Here is a 15,057-nt window from a genome sequence, read left to right on the forward strand (position 1 = left end):
TCTAAGTAAAACTAATGATGAAAAATAATGGAGTAGAATATTGGATAGTCAATATTCTCTAGGAATCACTGGAGCAGGAGCATTCGCATGACCTAACATTTTATAATAACACAAGGTAAAATATCTGAAAATAATGAGCTGTAATAATTGATCCCAGCTGTAATGAAAATACCACTTGCCATCCTATTCCAGTCCTATTTGGCATTACCCTTGATTTGAGAGTGATAAAAAGAAGACGTGACATTAAATAGAAAGTGTTGGACAAATGATGATCTATAGGCTGTGCAACAGCCATGGCTTCTGAATTTGAATTTGGTCTGATTGTGCTTTCAAAGCTCATTGCTGTAGAAGGGATCAGTGAGTCCATGAGACTGAAACTTGAGGACTTGAATCTGGACTTGAGGATGAAATGGATCCCAGTGGGAGAGGAAAAGAATCCAGTTCTTGCCCATGAGAAGAACTATTGAAGAGAACAAGAATGATGATATCAGAATGAGGAAGATACAGAGTTACAACTAATCTTCAGTGGAATATTTCTGATCTGCTTAAGGAAAGTTAAGGACTCTAGTACAGTTTTCACAGGGTTGGACTGATTTATGGATGAAAATCTCTGCAATAGAATTTAAGAAATAAAGTATCAACCTTCTATTTTTCTTTTCCAGGAGGATTCAACTTTCCAGGTATAGGGACAGAAATTATAGTAATTTGGGTGCAAATGTGCCTGGAGATAATAACATGAGGTATTTTTCCTATCAGGTACTAACTGAAAAAAAAAAAAATTAGTTATGTAAAGTACTGAGGACACTGTAGAAAAAATGGCTATAGAAATTTATCTCAAGAAGAATGATCTATAATTAACTTGATCTAAACAAAATGAAACAATAAAGGTAAATCTGTAATTGATATTCTTTAGGCCAAAAGAGGAAATTTTAATTAAAGAAGAGGAATGTAAAGTTAACTGTATCAAGAAAATATTGAGAGGGCACCTGGAATTTTATTCGGATAGATACTTTTAAAAAAAACTATCCAAAATCTGAATCTTGAAAAAGAAAAAAATGAGAGAACAGTTCCAGGTTTGCAGACATCAAAAGCAGATCAATAAGAACACAAATAATTAGCCTGCATAAAAAAAATTTAAAAAACAGAAATCTCAGTAAACAAAGCTAAATTAACTAAATATTGGAAAATGGTAAACAGGAAGACAAGCTATTTCTAGTAGATGCATGGATGGGATTGAAATATTTTATTAGATATTGGTAAAGCCTTAACCAGGATTTTGCACAAATCCTCAGTTCCTAGCACAAAGCAGTTTCTAACCAGGTAAGAAAATATAAACTTGGTGGATGATCTTCAGAGGAGAGGCTAGGAAAGCTCAACTTGTTTAGTGAACCAAAGAATGAGTGAGGATCCAACAGCATCTTGCAAGATTGTCTGAAGAACCAACCAGAACTTAAAAAAAAACAAAAAACAAAAAAGATTTGTCAAAGGGAAAAACATTGTCCATAAATAAATTTACATTGGCAATGTGAAGCCAGTTTCTATTCATAAGCATAAAAGTGAGAACAGCTTCCCTGTGGGAGTTCAGAGGCATAAACACTGATGTTTATGACAGTGATGATATGATTTCTAATATCAAAAGGTGGAAATCATTGGATAAGATGAAGGAATGTCCTCTAGCTTGTCTGTCCCTGAGTTTCCTGATGTTCCTGATACTGTATAGTTTTTCTGTGGCTCTGCTTTGCACCAGTCTTTATCACTTACCTATTCAGCATGGAACAAACTGAGAAAAAGAGCTGCCACTTTAACATATCGCATAACTAGCCTATAAATATATTTCTTTGACATAGTAAGGCCAAGAATTTCTCAAGGGCCAGAACAATACACATCTATGAAGATAATGAGCACAGTCAGTGCTGCTGTAGAGAAATAAAGTAGGGGGAAAAGCAATAAGAAAAAAAGGTGTTAAAAAAAATAAGACGATTGAATACCAACCTTGCTGCTTAGGTTCACAAGCCAGCTACTAATTGGTCATTATGACAAGTTAGTTCATCATTATCTAGTGTTTCTTACATCTTCTTCAGAAGCACCCAGCCTTGCTCAATTTCTAGCAAAAGGGTACCAGTTTTAGATGATTCTTTGAAGTAACTTGTTAGAGTACATTTTGTATAGTTTCTACATCATCTTTGTTTAACAGGAGAAGAGATGAGACTCTTCTGCATATCAGTTGGAAAATTACAGAATATTAAGGGATTCTGGTAGTTCCAGTAGTTGATACTGAAGACAATGGAGAAATAATGACAAACAAATCAGGCTGTAGCCTGATGTTCCTGGGCATTTATTGTGGTTTTTTTGGTTTTAATTTTTTCCCATCATTTGTACATGTCACTCTCTTGTTCTGATGCAAAAAGCTTAAGTTCCCATGGTGCACAGGTGTAATTATTAGTAGCTATGCAAAACATAAAGCAGTGGAGAATGAGAGTGAAATATAGAAAAAGAAGAGAAAAAAATTAAAATATCAACAATGAACATTATTTCCCCTCCACAGCGTTCTGGGATTGCAGCAGGAGTATGAGACAAAGTCAATTACTCACCGAACTAAACAATAAAAGGGTAACTTTAACTCAACAACTAAGAAGAAGAAGTTCATAAATAATGGACAAAGTAATTCAGTGAGAACAGTGGGAGTATGAAAAAAGTTGAAATCATTTCAGTGTATGTAGCTTCTGCAATAGTCAATGCTTCTTTGTATTTTAATATCTTAGAGTTCCAAATGGGTTTCTGCCTTAGTTTTGATGCATTTTTCTCCACTTAAATTCAAGGCAAAAGCTTTCCCTTGACTTGATGATATACTCAAGAAAGATATCATACGCTTAACTGAGATACTAAGAGCCCACATTTCTTCTTAAAAACAAAGCACAAATCTCAGAACTTAAATGCCAGTTTTCCAGAAGCGGTTCATTTAGACCAGATTGAAATATAAAGCAAAAATAAAACCAAACAGAAAAACAAAACAAAAAACAAACAAAAAAATCCCAAAACAAAACAAAAACAAAAAACCAAAACAAAACCCTATCAACCAAATAAACAAACAAAACCAAAACCACTGACAACATGGTCTAAGACAGTTTTCAAAGTAAATACTCTCTGTTGAAAAATACTAAAAAGAAGTTAGAAGTAGAAATGCCTGCAGTAAGATATGGGCTCATTTTCTGCCCAGTAAAAAATAGATAAAGCACAGTCTGGAAATGATAACTAACTCTAAATTATGTCCTTTTTATGTGTGCATTGAAACTATTCATTATTCATATAAAATGGTGGGAGAAAAACCTGTCACTCATGCTGTCTGTGTGACAGCAAAATATCTTCTCACAAAATAGGAAGCATTATGATTAACAATTCACACAGAAACCTAGAGAAATCCAACTCTGAAAACACCTATGAGAATGATTTCAAAGGCCTTTATTTTTGACACACCAGAGTATACTGGAAGATATTCGGGTGGATGCATGTATATCTACTTGGATTCCAAAAATGTTAAATATTTCCAAAAGGGGTTTTGGTTTTGTTTTTTTTTTTAATGGGGGAACTGTCATATGCCTTACCCTCACCAGAATTTATCACACCTTAGACTAATCTGTGACTGAAGAAAACGATTTAATGTATTTCAGTTGTCTTTAATGACGCAAGAATTCTTCGTGGCATTTTTTTCTCTTTCTATAAATATCTGCATCCCTTTTTTCAAAACTTACTAAGCCAGGAAAAAGTTAGGATACCAATTCTATTTGGTTCTCTTCTTCCCTTTAAGTGATATGTTGCTGATGGCTCATGCAACCTCAGGCCCACTGATGACCCTTGTCTCTAAGAAGATATCCAGTTGCTTCTTTCTTCCCTAAGAGTGCCGCTTTTTGAAATATAAAGCAGAAGGTAATCATGTGGTGACTGTTGTGGACTATAAAAATACGCTACAAAGACTGCTTCTGAGAGCTGCTTAAGAGCTGATGTCTTAAATTATTACTTTTACACACCAATAACAATTATGTTTACATTGAAAGAAACTTCAAAGATTTGAATTGTTCTGAACAGAAAAAAAAAACAGTGCACCTAAAATACTATAATAAAATGTCTTGACTCATTTGGGAATGGTCTTATTTGGGGGATACATTTTTCTGTACAGTTTGGCAAAAAGAAAAGATGCGAACTCACAACAGATTTGATTTTTCTTTATGTCAAAAAGAATTTCTTCTGAAAATTTCTTAAGCTGATAGCTATTGCAAGGAGAATTAAAGATGCAGGCAGAGGTTTTCAGATTGACAGAAGCAACTGGCTAGAGCAAGAAGAAATCTAAATTATATCCACTTGATAAAAATAAGAGTGTTGATGAAATTATTGTTACAATGAATGAGATTGTGATAATTTTATGTTTTGAGGTTAAAATGCAAGAGAGTAAGAACCTAAAATAACAAAGCTTAATCAAGAGAAGGTAACATAAATTTCCCATGGATATAACACATTTTCTATGGGATTCCACTGGGACTTAAACACGGTAAAGCAAAGGTTACAATCATAACTCAAATGGCAGCTTCCACTGATTAAAGAGGCTTGGCCAGCATTCAGTAACCTTGACAAGGACATTTCAAAAGAGATTGACCCCACTGAATTTTTGGTATATTTTTCTGTGAAGATTTTACATGGTTGGCACTGTACCAGAAAATGAAGCTGCATGAAGGCAAGGGACTCTCAGCAGTGGACATGCTCAGTGCAGTGATGTCACTGAATCACACACAGGTACTAAAAATAAATGGCATACTGACTCCAACCCCATCTGTAGGATGAGCCCTACACAAGGCCCCCAAGTCTTTGCACAGCTAAAACATCTCACAATAGTTCTCACTGCAGCTTATACTTTGCTCCAGCAGCCACTTTCCACCCCCACTCCATCTGCAGCCCTCGGCTCCTTTTTGTAGCATATGAAATGCAAATTGCCATTAGTTATGGGAATAGACCCCAGAACTGATGTTGACTTGTCTTAAGCTGGGTTTAGCTTGTTTAAACTGTGACAGCAATTGTCTGGCAACTATGTAACTGTTCCCTAAATTGCTTTTAGATTTCATTTAATTTTGTGCAACGATGTGGTTAATGGTTATTGTTAATAACAATACCCAGTAGTTGTGTTCTGTGGCATAAATTCTGGAATAAAATGTGCTGTGGAAGGGCACCAAAACTGGTAGATATCAGAGGTCCCCTACAGCAAACACAAATCACAGTGGCAGCCACTGGTCACAGCAGGAGAGCAGCCCTGCAAATCAGGGACAACAAACACAACTGAAACAGAAATGACAAGCAATGAAAGAGCATATACATACATATATGTCAGGAAAAAGAGATTGATAAACCCCTAGGAGACTGCAGCACCAAGAAAGACCAATATCAAACCCTTTCTGGGAAAAGCATCCAGGGCACCAATGACTCTTGATATCCTCATCCTTCTGGAAGGACTCTGAAGCTGTGACATGGTGACTCAGAGAACGAGTGACCATAACATCAGTGAGACAAACAGCTAGGTAAGAGGAAATTTGGTCTTTGCAGGTTTTGGGGGTTTTTAAATGAATATTTTAACCATGTTGTTAATAAGATGGGTTCTTTGGGTTTTTTTCCTGTGTTCCTTTGGACTATGACTGTTGTTATTATTATTATGTCTGGGCTAATAACAACTATTTGTTTTATGTGTCAAGAATTCAATGAGACTAACAATAAATTATTCTGTCTACATGTCAGTTGTGTTCCCTGTTTGCCCAGGGAACATAACTGATTTTGAGAGCAGTATGAATAGGTGTATAGATCAGTTTTGTGATACAATGAAACCTAACTGTGGAATTAATCTTTTTTAAATGGCAGTGTAGAGATCTGCAACAAAGCTGACATTCTCAGAGTAATGGCGTTCGGAACATGATTCATTCAGAAAACACAGACATTGACTTTAGGATAAGATGGATTGCATTAGATACATTACTGAGTATATAAACTAGATAAACTCCATTGAGTATTAGGGGTAAGACTAGCTGTAAGTCCTGTACTGAACATGCTCACATTTAGTCACAAAGTTAAGACCCCTAAGACCCCATTGGTCATATCCAGGAAAAGGCAAAGTCATACTTGCATGGGATGCTTCTTCTGGCTGATGGAGGAAAAAAATCAGCAACAGCTGCATGCAGGAGACAAAGCAATGAGTGGTGAAGTTTTCCTGAAGACTTCTGCTGTTGGGGTATTCCTGGATTGCCCCTGTAGCAATAGGCTGAGGTGCTGTTAACCCCTACCTTAGTTACCATTGGATGAAGACACAAGATTTTTCTGTAGGTAGGGCAAATTATAAGCTCAGCTATTCCTCTCTTCTGAACAAAACAAAATTCAAGAGTGAAGTCTGGAAATTATTTGTGTAAACAAATTTTAAGAGGAGAAAAAGACACATCGTGTTTGAACACTAACTTTTTAGTCAGCCCTCCTGAAGACTATAGTAGGACTTCTTTGGCATTGGTTTATGAAAACAGAACATTTTGTTCACAAGCATCAGTAGAAACACATGTGGAACAACAAACAACTCTTCTTTCATTAAACTTCTGGACACTACCCACGAGATGAAAGTGAACCCTGCTATGATTAAAGACTTGTGACTGTGTGTGGATTGCTAATATAGTGTCTAATGAATTTGTGTCTCTGCCAGTAGCCATGGCCCTAACAGACTCCTCACATAAAATCACTAATTGTATTAAAGAAGGGGCAGGATGTCTTTCTGAGAACAGTAAGAGGGATGAGGGCTTTTTTCAAATCCACATTCACAGTACGTGATACTCCATGCTTTTAAATCCTGCCAACGTGATAAGACTTAGGTACCTGTCTCAGAATTACATCTATTTTCTCCTTTGGAGAAAGAGGTCTCTGGACACGAATTTTATCAAATAGGAAACAGTCTCTGAAACCACACATAAGATGCACTGGAGTCTATCACTCTGTTTTTTAACCTTGTATTTCCTGCCCATAGGACCATGCCAAGCCAACTGATTCCATTTCATCAAGTGCAATGTTAAATTTTATAGGCATTGTCCTGCCACTCTCTCTCCTCTCACTACTGTTCCATAGATGAGTTGGCAACACTCAGCTATGGAGGGTTTTTTTTAAATGGCAGCTTTAAAAAGTTCTAAGTTGTACAGCTTTTATTTTCTTTCTTTTTGGGGAGGTCTGGAGGAGGGAATATGTGGAGGAGGGCTTTTAGGCCTCCCTGCATTGTTTCATATTTTATTCAGGGATGGCATTTACTGCAGCCAAGCCAACACTTCTCTTTTTTCCCTCCAGGTTCATTTTACCCTGACTGTTTGACGGCAAGTATTTGATAGTACTTTTCATAGTTAATAATCCACATTAATTTGGTTTTTGGCTTTTTTTTTTTTTTCCACTTTTGACACCTAGATTCCACTGTAATGAACACAGAGGATATCTATTGTCCTGCTTATCTCTGCATTGAATACCTCTCACTCCTATGCTGCACGTTTCTTCAATGATTCTAATCAGTTTTCAGCAGCTCATTTGTCTTTCTCTCAACAAATTCAGTGCTCATGTCCCAGTTCTTTCCTGCTGCCACTTTCTGAACACATCTTCATGGGTATTTTATTCAGTGAGTACTGTGATGGACTAGTTTTTATTCATTTACCAAGACACCTTCTGCTACCTTTGTGTGTAAGCAGAGATAAATTTAAGTCATACACAAGAACACAGTCAATGAAAACACAGGAAATAATTCAGTAGAACAAAATGCCAAATAAGGAATCCATAAAAAGATGGGGTTTGTAACAACAGTTTTCATACCCAGATATGATTATCAAAACAACAGTTATCCAAGATGTTGACTGAATGGGGAAGAAAGATTTTTCTATCAGAAAATGGGCCAGAAAAGAATAAAACAAAAGAAATCAAAATTATTTCAGACAACTTTTCCTTCACAAACTGATTTTTAACAAATCAAATACTAGAAAATGTTCACATTCTTCCTTGCCCCAAAGTTATTAGTTGTAAATTTCCTGTTATTGACCTATGGAATTTCCATTTCAGGAGTTTTGGAATTGTTTCAGAAGAAGTTCGGTATCTTCAAAAAAGAACAAATAAATGGAAAATAATTTCATCTTTTATAGTGTTCTCCCACTTTTTTCTATTTCCAGTCCAACAAACTCTGATAATATTCTCCAGGATGAAACCCTGTGTTCCAAAGAACCATGCCTAATAAAGGAAACATTCTAGTGAAGGGAAAATAATTTGAAAACAATTTATTATTCTGTACATATTTCTACCTGCAAGGTGGTATCCAAGTTGGCACAAGGCACCATGGGTGCAACACCAGTCTCTATACTTAATATTTTGTCTATCCTGTGCCTTATGAAAATTAGCCTGTTATTTTGTGAGGAGTTCAAAAGCAAGTACTCAACTCTTAATGTTAGAGATAAGTCTTGTCTTCTTGGGTACCTTTATTTTTCCAGTGACACAGGGTGTTCCTGAGTGGTTATACATTCAAATATTCCTCTAGCCAGCTGACTAAAGGCTTGCAGGTGCAGCAGTCCTTCTGCAGAATACCAGCATCAAGAGAGAGGACTTGTCACACCATGATGCAGTCCTTAAAGCCACAAACTTTTCCTCTGCTTTGGACTTAAGACAGTTGCCTAGTAGCAAGACCACATCAGCAGTGAATCAGCAGGAGTGTGTCAGTTTTGTTAAATTACTGTTATAGAGTAAAGCCTAAGATTGCTGTTACCATCCTATATTTTTAAGGTAAATGATGGTTCTGTTCACATTTTTTTTCTGAAAGTCTGTCTCAAGGGAGAGAGAAATCCTTTTAAACCAAAAAGGCATAAGATATAAAACATCCATTAAAATATTTCAGCTTTGATGCTATTTTTCTTTTTCTTCATTGTCTTTCTTTCGATTAAAACTTTCAGTGTTTTCAAAAAAGCAATAAAGTTTCCAGTTTTCACTGCAAATAAGATTTTAAAAAGTGAAATGAGGGGGAAAAGGATATTATTTCTAAGTAAAAATTGTTTCACTAGCAGAGTCCAAAAAGGGGCTGTTCATTGTGCAGAAAAGCACATAGAATGCCTGTGCTTAACAGAATGGAGTCTCGTTTTCCCTTGGAGAATTGTGTTATGTTGAGTTCCCAGTCTGTACTCAGTGGTGGCCCCATACAGCAGCCAGATGCCACTGCACTCAAAGGGAGAAAATGAAGGTCATTTTCACCATTATTCTTTCCACCTTGAAGATTTCTCTACAATGGAAGCAGTCCACTGTAGCTAACCCACTACAAATTATCATTTAAGAATTAGAGTTTCATTAAAGCACTTACGAGAACTATCTGTGTTAACCTCTAAATACTTAAAATAGCATTACTCAGTCCTTAACAGAGGTCACTTGCATCACAGAATGCAAAATAACTAGCAATACACCAGTAAGGTGCTAAGTGCTTCCTTCAAAATGGATCTTGAAAGTACTCAGCCTGTGCCAGGTGTGAGCCTTTCCCAGTAACACATACTTTACATATGCAGCCTGTATATTGTGGTGGTTGGTTTCATAACGGCTGCAGAAAAGGAAACAGATAATTCAACTTACAAATTCAGAGGTGAATCAGGACTGATTTAAAACACAAAGCCATAGGCCTCTCTTTTGAAAATAATCCTATAATATAAATAAACCTATCCTCCAGCATTTGAGATACCAGTCCCCATCTCCATGTGTCAGGCAGTGACTCTGCATATAGGTAACTATCCCCAGGATCCAGTCATGCAGAGATGCCCACAGTAGCCTGGACCTTACCCTGCTACCTGCTGTTCTGCCTAATCCAGAACTCATTGAAGTCAATAAACCCTGATAGAGTTCATCTGCTTTTTCAGTTCACGATGCCTTCAGAGGTGCCTGTTCCTGTAAATGTATTCATTAGCTGCTGATAGTGGCAGAGATAGCCAAGCAAATGTTTTGCAGGCTGTGACTTACTTACAACCAGATCTGCTCATGTACTCACTCTCCATCCCTTGTGGCTTCATGTGGGCACGAGCTCCAGAGTCAGATACAGCAGATAACTTTTGAATTAAGTCTGTGTCTGTCTATAGTGATTAGATAGCAAAGAATGGGCTCTGAATTTCCAGTGGGGCATTTCTAGTGGCACTAGTTATCTTTATGCATAATTTTCTATGACTATGTTTACTCTCAGTGAGAGTAAACTTCCAAATGATGTTTTACATCACAAACAACAGACATAATCTAATTTCTGGTTGCAGAATAAGCAGCAGAAAATAAATTAATTGTGAGGATAGACAGTAAAAATTTTCTAACAAATAGCCATTGCAATAACATTTGCAATTCACAGACCTTTCCATGAAGAACCAGAGACTGTCAGCATTTTTTTGTGCAATCATGAGCTTGATTACCTGTGTTAGAGAAAACTATTAGCTCTTTTGGTTTTTAATTAATTTTGATTTTATTTATTGCTATTTACTGCAATTAATGATCAGAGCTGAAGAGAGGTAATATTTGAGAAGAAAAGAAACCTCTTCTTACAGGCCAGTTTAATAAAGTCAGCGATTAAGCCGACAAAAGATCAACAGAGTTGTGACAGAGAACTTTAAATGTCATCGTAATTCACTTCAGTGCCACTAAGAGGGATGTAACTTTTCACCCTAAAGCCTGAGACACTCATCTAACGTGTCAAAAAGGATTTCTCATCTTTCTCAGAATCTTGAGTTCAGTGCAGATGCTCACTTGTTATGGAATGAACAACTGCAGTCTCGCAAGCATGCTTCCAGATACACTCATGGCTCTGGTGTCATTCCTGTGCTCTGCCACTGCCTTGTCACTCCTGCACACAATGACTTTGGTATTCTGTCAGATTCAAAACCTGCAAGCTGTTCACTTCCTTTCTTGGGGTTAGGGTTAGGGTTAGGGGTTAAGGTTAGGGTTTGTTAATTGTGTCTCTTCTGATGACAATACTGTAGGCTGTTTTCTGGTATTTCATAATATCTGGAATAGAAGCACTGTATGTACATTACAAAGAGAAATAACACCTAATTAAATGATAAGGAAATCATCTTGTGAATTATTATTAAAGCACCAGACAGTAGCAGTACCATATGATAACATAAATCCGTCCCGTGGGGCTCATTACTTGAAGTTACAACTGAAAAGGATATATTACCTGTACAGAGGCACAGGTTCACCAGTGTTGCTAGATTGTCCTATTCTTATACATGTAATCCTGAGCGCTGTTCCTGAGTGTCTTCAATGCCAGCCTAAGCAAAGCAGTGTTCTGCAGCTCACACAGTCCCTCTCTCCCAAGGCACCAGCAGGGCACCATGACTGGTGGAGAACACAGCTTGAAAACCTTGATTTTTCTACCTTTTCTGTTCAAACTAATGTCAAATGGGAGTTGACACAATTTTTCAGTGAAGGAAGCATTTTCCAGGAAGAATGAACTTTCACAAGGGACTGAAATGACTTACAAGTTCTGCTCAAATTTAGTCTGTAGCCCCATAGCAAAGAGAGGGGAGACCATGGAAATATTCAAGTGTTTGGATTTCTGTTGCTGTTGCTTTTAGATCAGAGTATTTAAACATGTTAACTAACACAAACATGCATAAAATCTGAGGTAGAATTCATCCTAGTTAACACTCATTTTAGTTTTCCTCCAGGTCCTATTTTTTTGTCTACTGGAAAATAAAAAGAAAGAGTAATAAAGTTGTTTCTAATGGTGTGGATAACAAAATACTTAAATAGCCAATTCACTAATCATATGATCAAGAGCTGTTTCAGGCATCTTGTCCAGTGATCCATGTGAAATGCCACAGAAATGTGAAAACCTGTGCTAGCTGTGAACCAAGTGAAAAAATAACATGCAAAGTTTGTAGCAGTGTTCTGGCAGTGTACTTTTAAGGTGCTGAATAGGAAAAAGGGCAATGTGACAGAGTGAGTCAGCTGGAAGAGACAGTGTTGTATTCTGGAGTCACACAGGAAAAACACAGTCCTCTGAGACTTTGGTCAACTCTTCTTCAGGCACTTCTGCCTGACTTGAGCTCCCATTTAGCTCAAGGACTGTTTTCAAACAGCCAGCACATCACTGCAACAAATCATCAGTGCCCAAGCTCCTCTCTGTGTCTGCTTGGACTTGGCCAAGTGGAGCTTTCCCTGCAGCTCCTTGCAGTGCTGGCATTGCCAGGGGCTATTTATCCTCCTGCTGCTGAAAGCCTCACCCAAAGCGTTTCACTTCCTATGCCCCCAAACCCTCAGAGGTGAGGACATTTCCTATTTCTGGTATCGGTATGAGAACAAGAGACATGAGTATTTTATCAACAAGTCATGAACATTCTCATTCTGTCCATCATTCTTCTGAAAAGCACATTTGCACAGCCCAGTGCAGAGTTAAAAGGATGTGCACACCTGCTTAGGGATAACTTGTATTCAATGAACAGGACACTTAGGTAGCATTTAAATACTAACATAAATGCTGCAGTGATGCATCAATAAGGACTCAACTTTGTAATCATACTAGTTGCTGAAAACAGCTGATAACTTGGAGATGGGAGGCATAAAAAGTCAGGAACTAATGGTGTGTGGTTGAATGTGGTGTTGTGTAGGGATGAGATGAGCAAAAGAGCCTAAGTGTTTACAGAAGGGAAGATATTAACCTTTGTGTAGGACTCAGAGTAGTGAGAATGTCCAGAGTTATGTCAATACAAAAAACAATCAAACCAGTATTAAAAATGGGTAGATGGAGTCCAGGAGAAGATTTCATAATGAGTGAAGGATGAAGAAAAAGAATAAGGAAGAAACTGGTGGAATGAGTGGATGTCAAAACAGTAGGTCTATCCATATTATAAAAATACTAATAAAAATCCTTTTCTTCTATTAAGATTAATTTTATTTATAGATAGAAATGTTTGCTTACAAGCTATTAATAATATTTACATGCATTTCTCTCTGTCCGCAAAACTCCTACAGGTTCTCTGTGCAAGACAGATTTTAGATCACTATGATACAAACAATTTTTTAATCCCAATGACCTGTTGTACAAATGTGTTTATTAGAGCTTCATTATATGAAATGCTACAACCCCAGTACTGGTGGAATCAGAAGTCACTCTTTGAAGAGTCTCACTGAAGGTGGCAGGATTATGTGCATGACTGAGTACATCGCACTTCTGTGTTCTGCGCTATGATAAACTAAAAACCTATCCACAGCTAATCCTGGATTTTTTTGTTGGTTTATACATGTTTTTCCAGTGCAAAAGTGGATTGCTTTCTTTTTGTTTAGTCACATGATTCATGATTGCATTTTGAAGCTAAGCTCCTTTTTATACAGTCATATAAAGTGATAATCCCACTTTGGGGCTCTTATACCAATGTTTATACCAATATTTTCAATTGCAATGGAGCTTAAGATTAAACTTTACAAGTTTTCTGTTCCCTTATGAAGTTGATATTAAATAATAAATATCCATGCTTTTTAAAAAAAAATTTCAAAGTGTGTTGTGTTTCTACAAGACTTCAACTAAATGTATACAACAGTCAGATATGTAAGAAGATGCCATTCACTACCTATGATATTGATCGATTGAAAAAGAAATTATATTACTTTTTTTCTTTTTTTACACAGAGAATCAAAGCAATTTAACTCCTAACCCTTCAATCTGTGTTGACAAAGAGAGCAGTCTCTGATACTTGCTTATAACAGAAATGAGAAGCCGATCTGGAAAACTCTGCCATCTGGATGGCACCAGTACAGCCAAGCCAGGCAGCTCAGCTCTGCTCGTGCTCCAGCGAGGATGCACACTTGGGCTGGATGGGCCTGCCTGCCTTCCTGCAGACCCTGAGCCTTCCTGGTGCTTTATACACAGTGGGCTGCTTTGCCCTGGGTGGTGCAGGCAGGATGAAGAGGTGACCTGCAGCTCACACTGGGGCCAAGGTGATGAGAATGAGGAAGCCAAATCAGCTACAGACACAAAAAAAGGAGTACAAAAATGTGTTGAAAGCATGTGAGATGAGCCAATCATTTATATATCACCTTCAGAATGTCACTGTTGACTTTCAGAAGGCTGAATAGCATATTAAAAAAAGTAGAGTTTATGCATATTGGAGGATTGGGAAAAATATTGCTTGTGTTAGCTATAACTGTAACTGATACAAGATTCAGTTCAGTGAGAGTTTATCAGCAGGTTGTGCTGAAAACTGAGAGAGCAGAGTAATTAGTTTACCCTGTTAACTCAGCCTAAGAAGTGATTTATATTTTTGAAACCAGAGAGGATTTAGTAGAGCCATTAGATGTTATGTCGCTATAATTAAGGGAAGTGATCCTATAGGCATAATTTTTTTAGAAATATGAAAAATTTTCCAATCTCTATTCCCCACACAGGGTAAAAATATCCTTGTATTAAATTTCTATGACTCCAAACTGGGTTTCAGTACATTTGATAGCCTCACTAGTGCTCTATATTTTAGTGGTAACATATTTAATACATCCCTTGCTGTCATGAAGATGTAAATCCAAGTTGAAGGTTATAGTTTTAAATGACAATACAGAGCCTCTTTACTAAAAAGGTACTTTTCCAGTGATGACACATGCACATAATTTGGAGGTTCTTTCTTTCCTGCCTACCTTCCATCAAGGATGCTCAATTATGTCTGTTCTACAAATGGTAGATTATTCTCCAAGAAAGGGGGGAAAGAGCAGTAGGCAAGGACAGCTATTTTTCCTCTTACAGCAACCAATGTAGACAACTCTATATCCCAGTGTTAACATTCACAAAAAGGGAGCGTGGCAGCTAAAATTAATAACCAACTCATTTTCTTATAGTGTTTGAAAGGAATTAGGTAAATTCCTGACATTTTATTAGAAGGCTTCTTGCAAGAAAAATGTTTACATCTGAGATATTTTGCCCTGCAGGTAAGTAACTCCTAAGAAATTCGGTTTATCATTGGTGGGGTCTTTTTTATATCAGGGTGGCAGGATGTGTTTCTCCTGTTCAGTACTGGCAGAACT

Source organism: Corvus kubaryi, unplaced genomic scaffold (genome assembly GCF_017639235.1).
Source record: "Corvus kubaryi isolate FWS band 111438036 unplaced genomic scaffold, C.kubaryi_AGA036_p1.0 37184, whole genome shotgun sequence".
Lineage (NCBI taxonomy): Eukaryota > Metazoa > Chordata > Aves > Passeriformes > Corvidae > Corvus > Corvus kubaryi.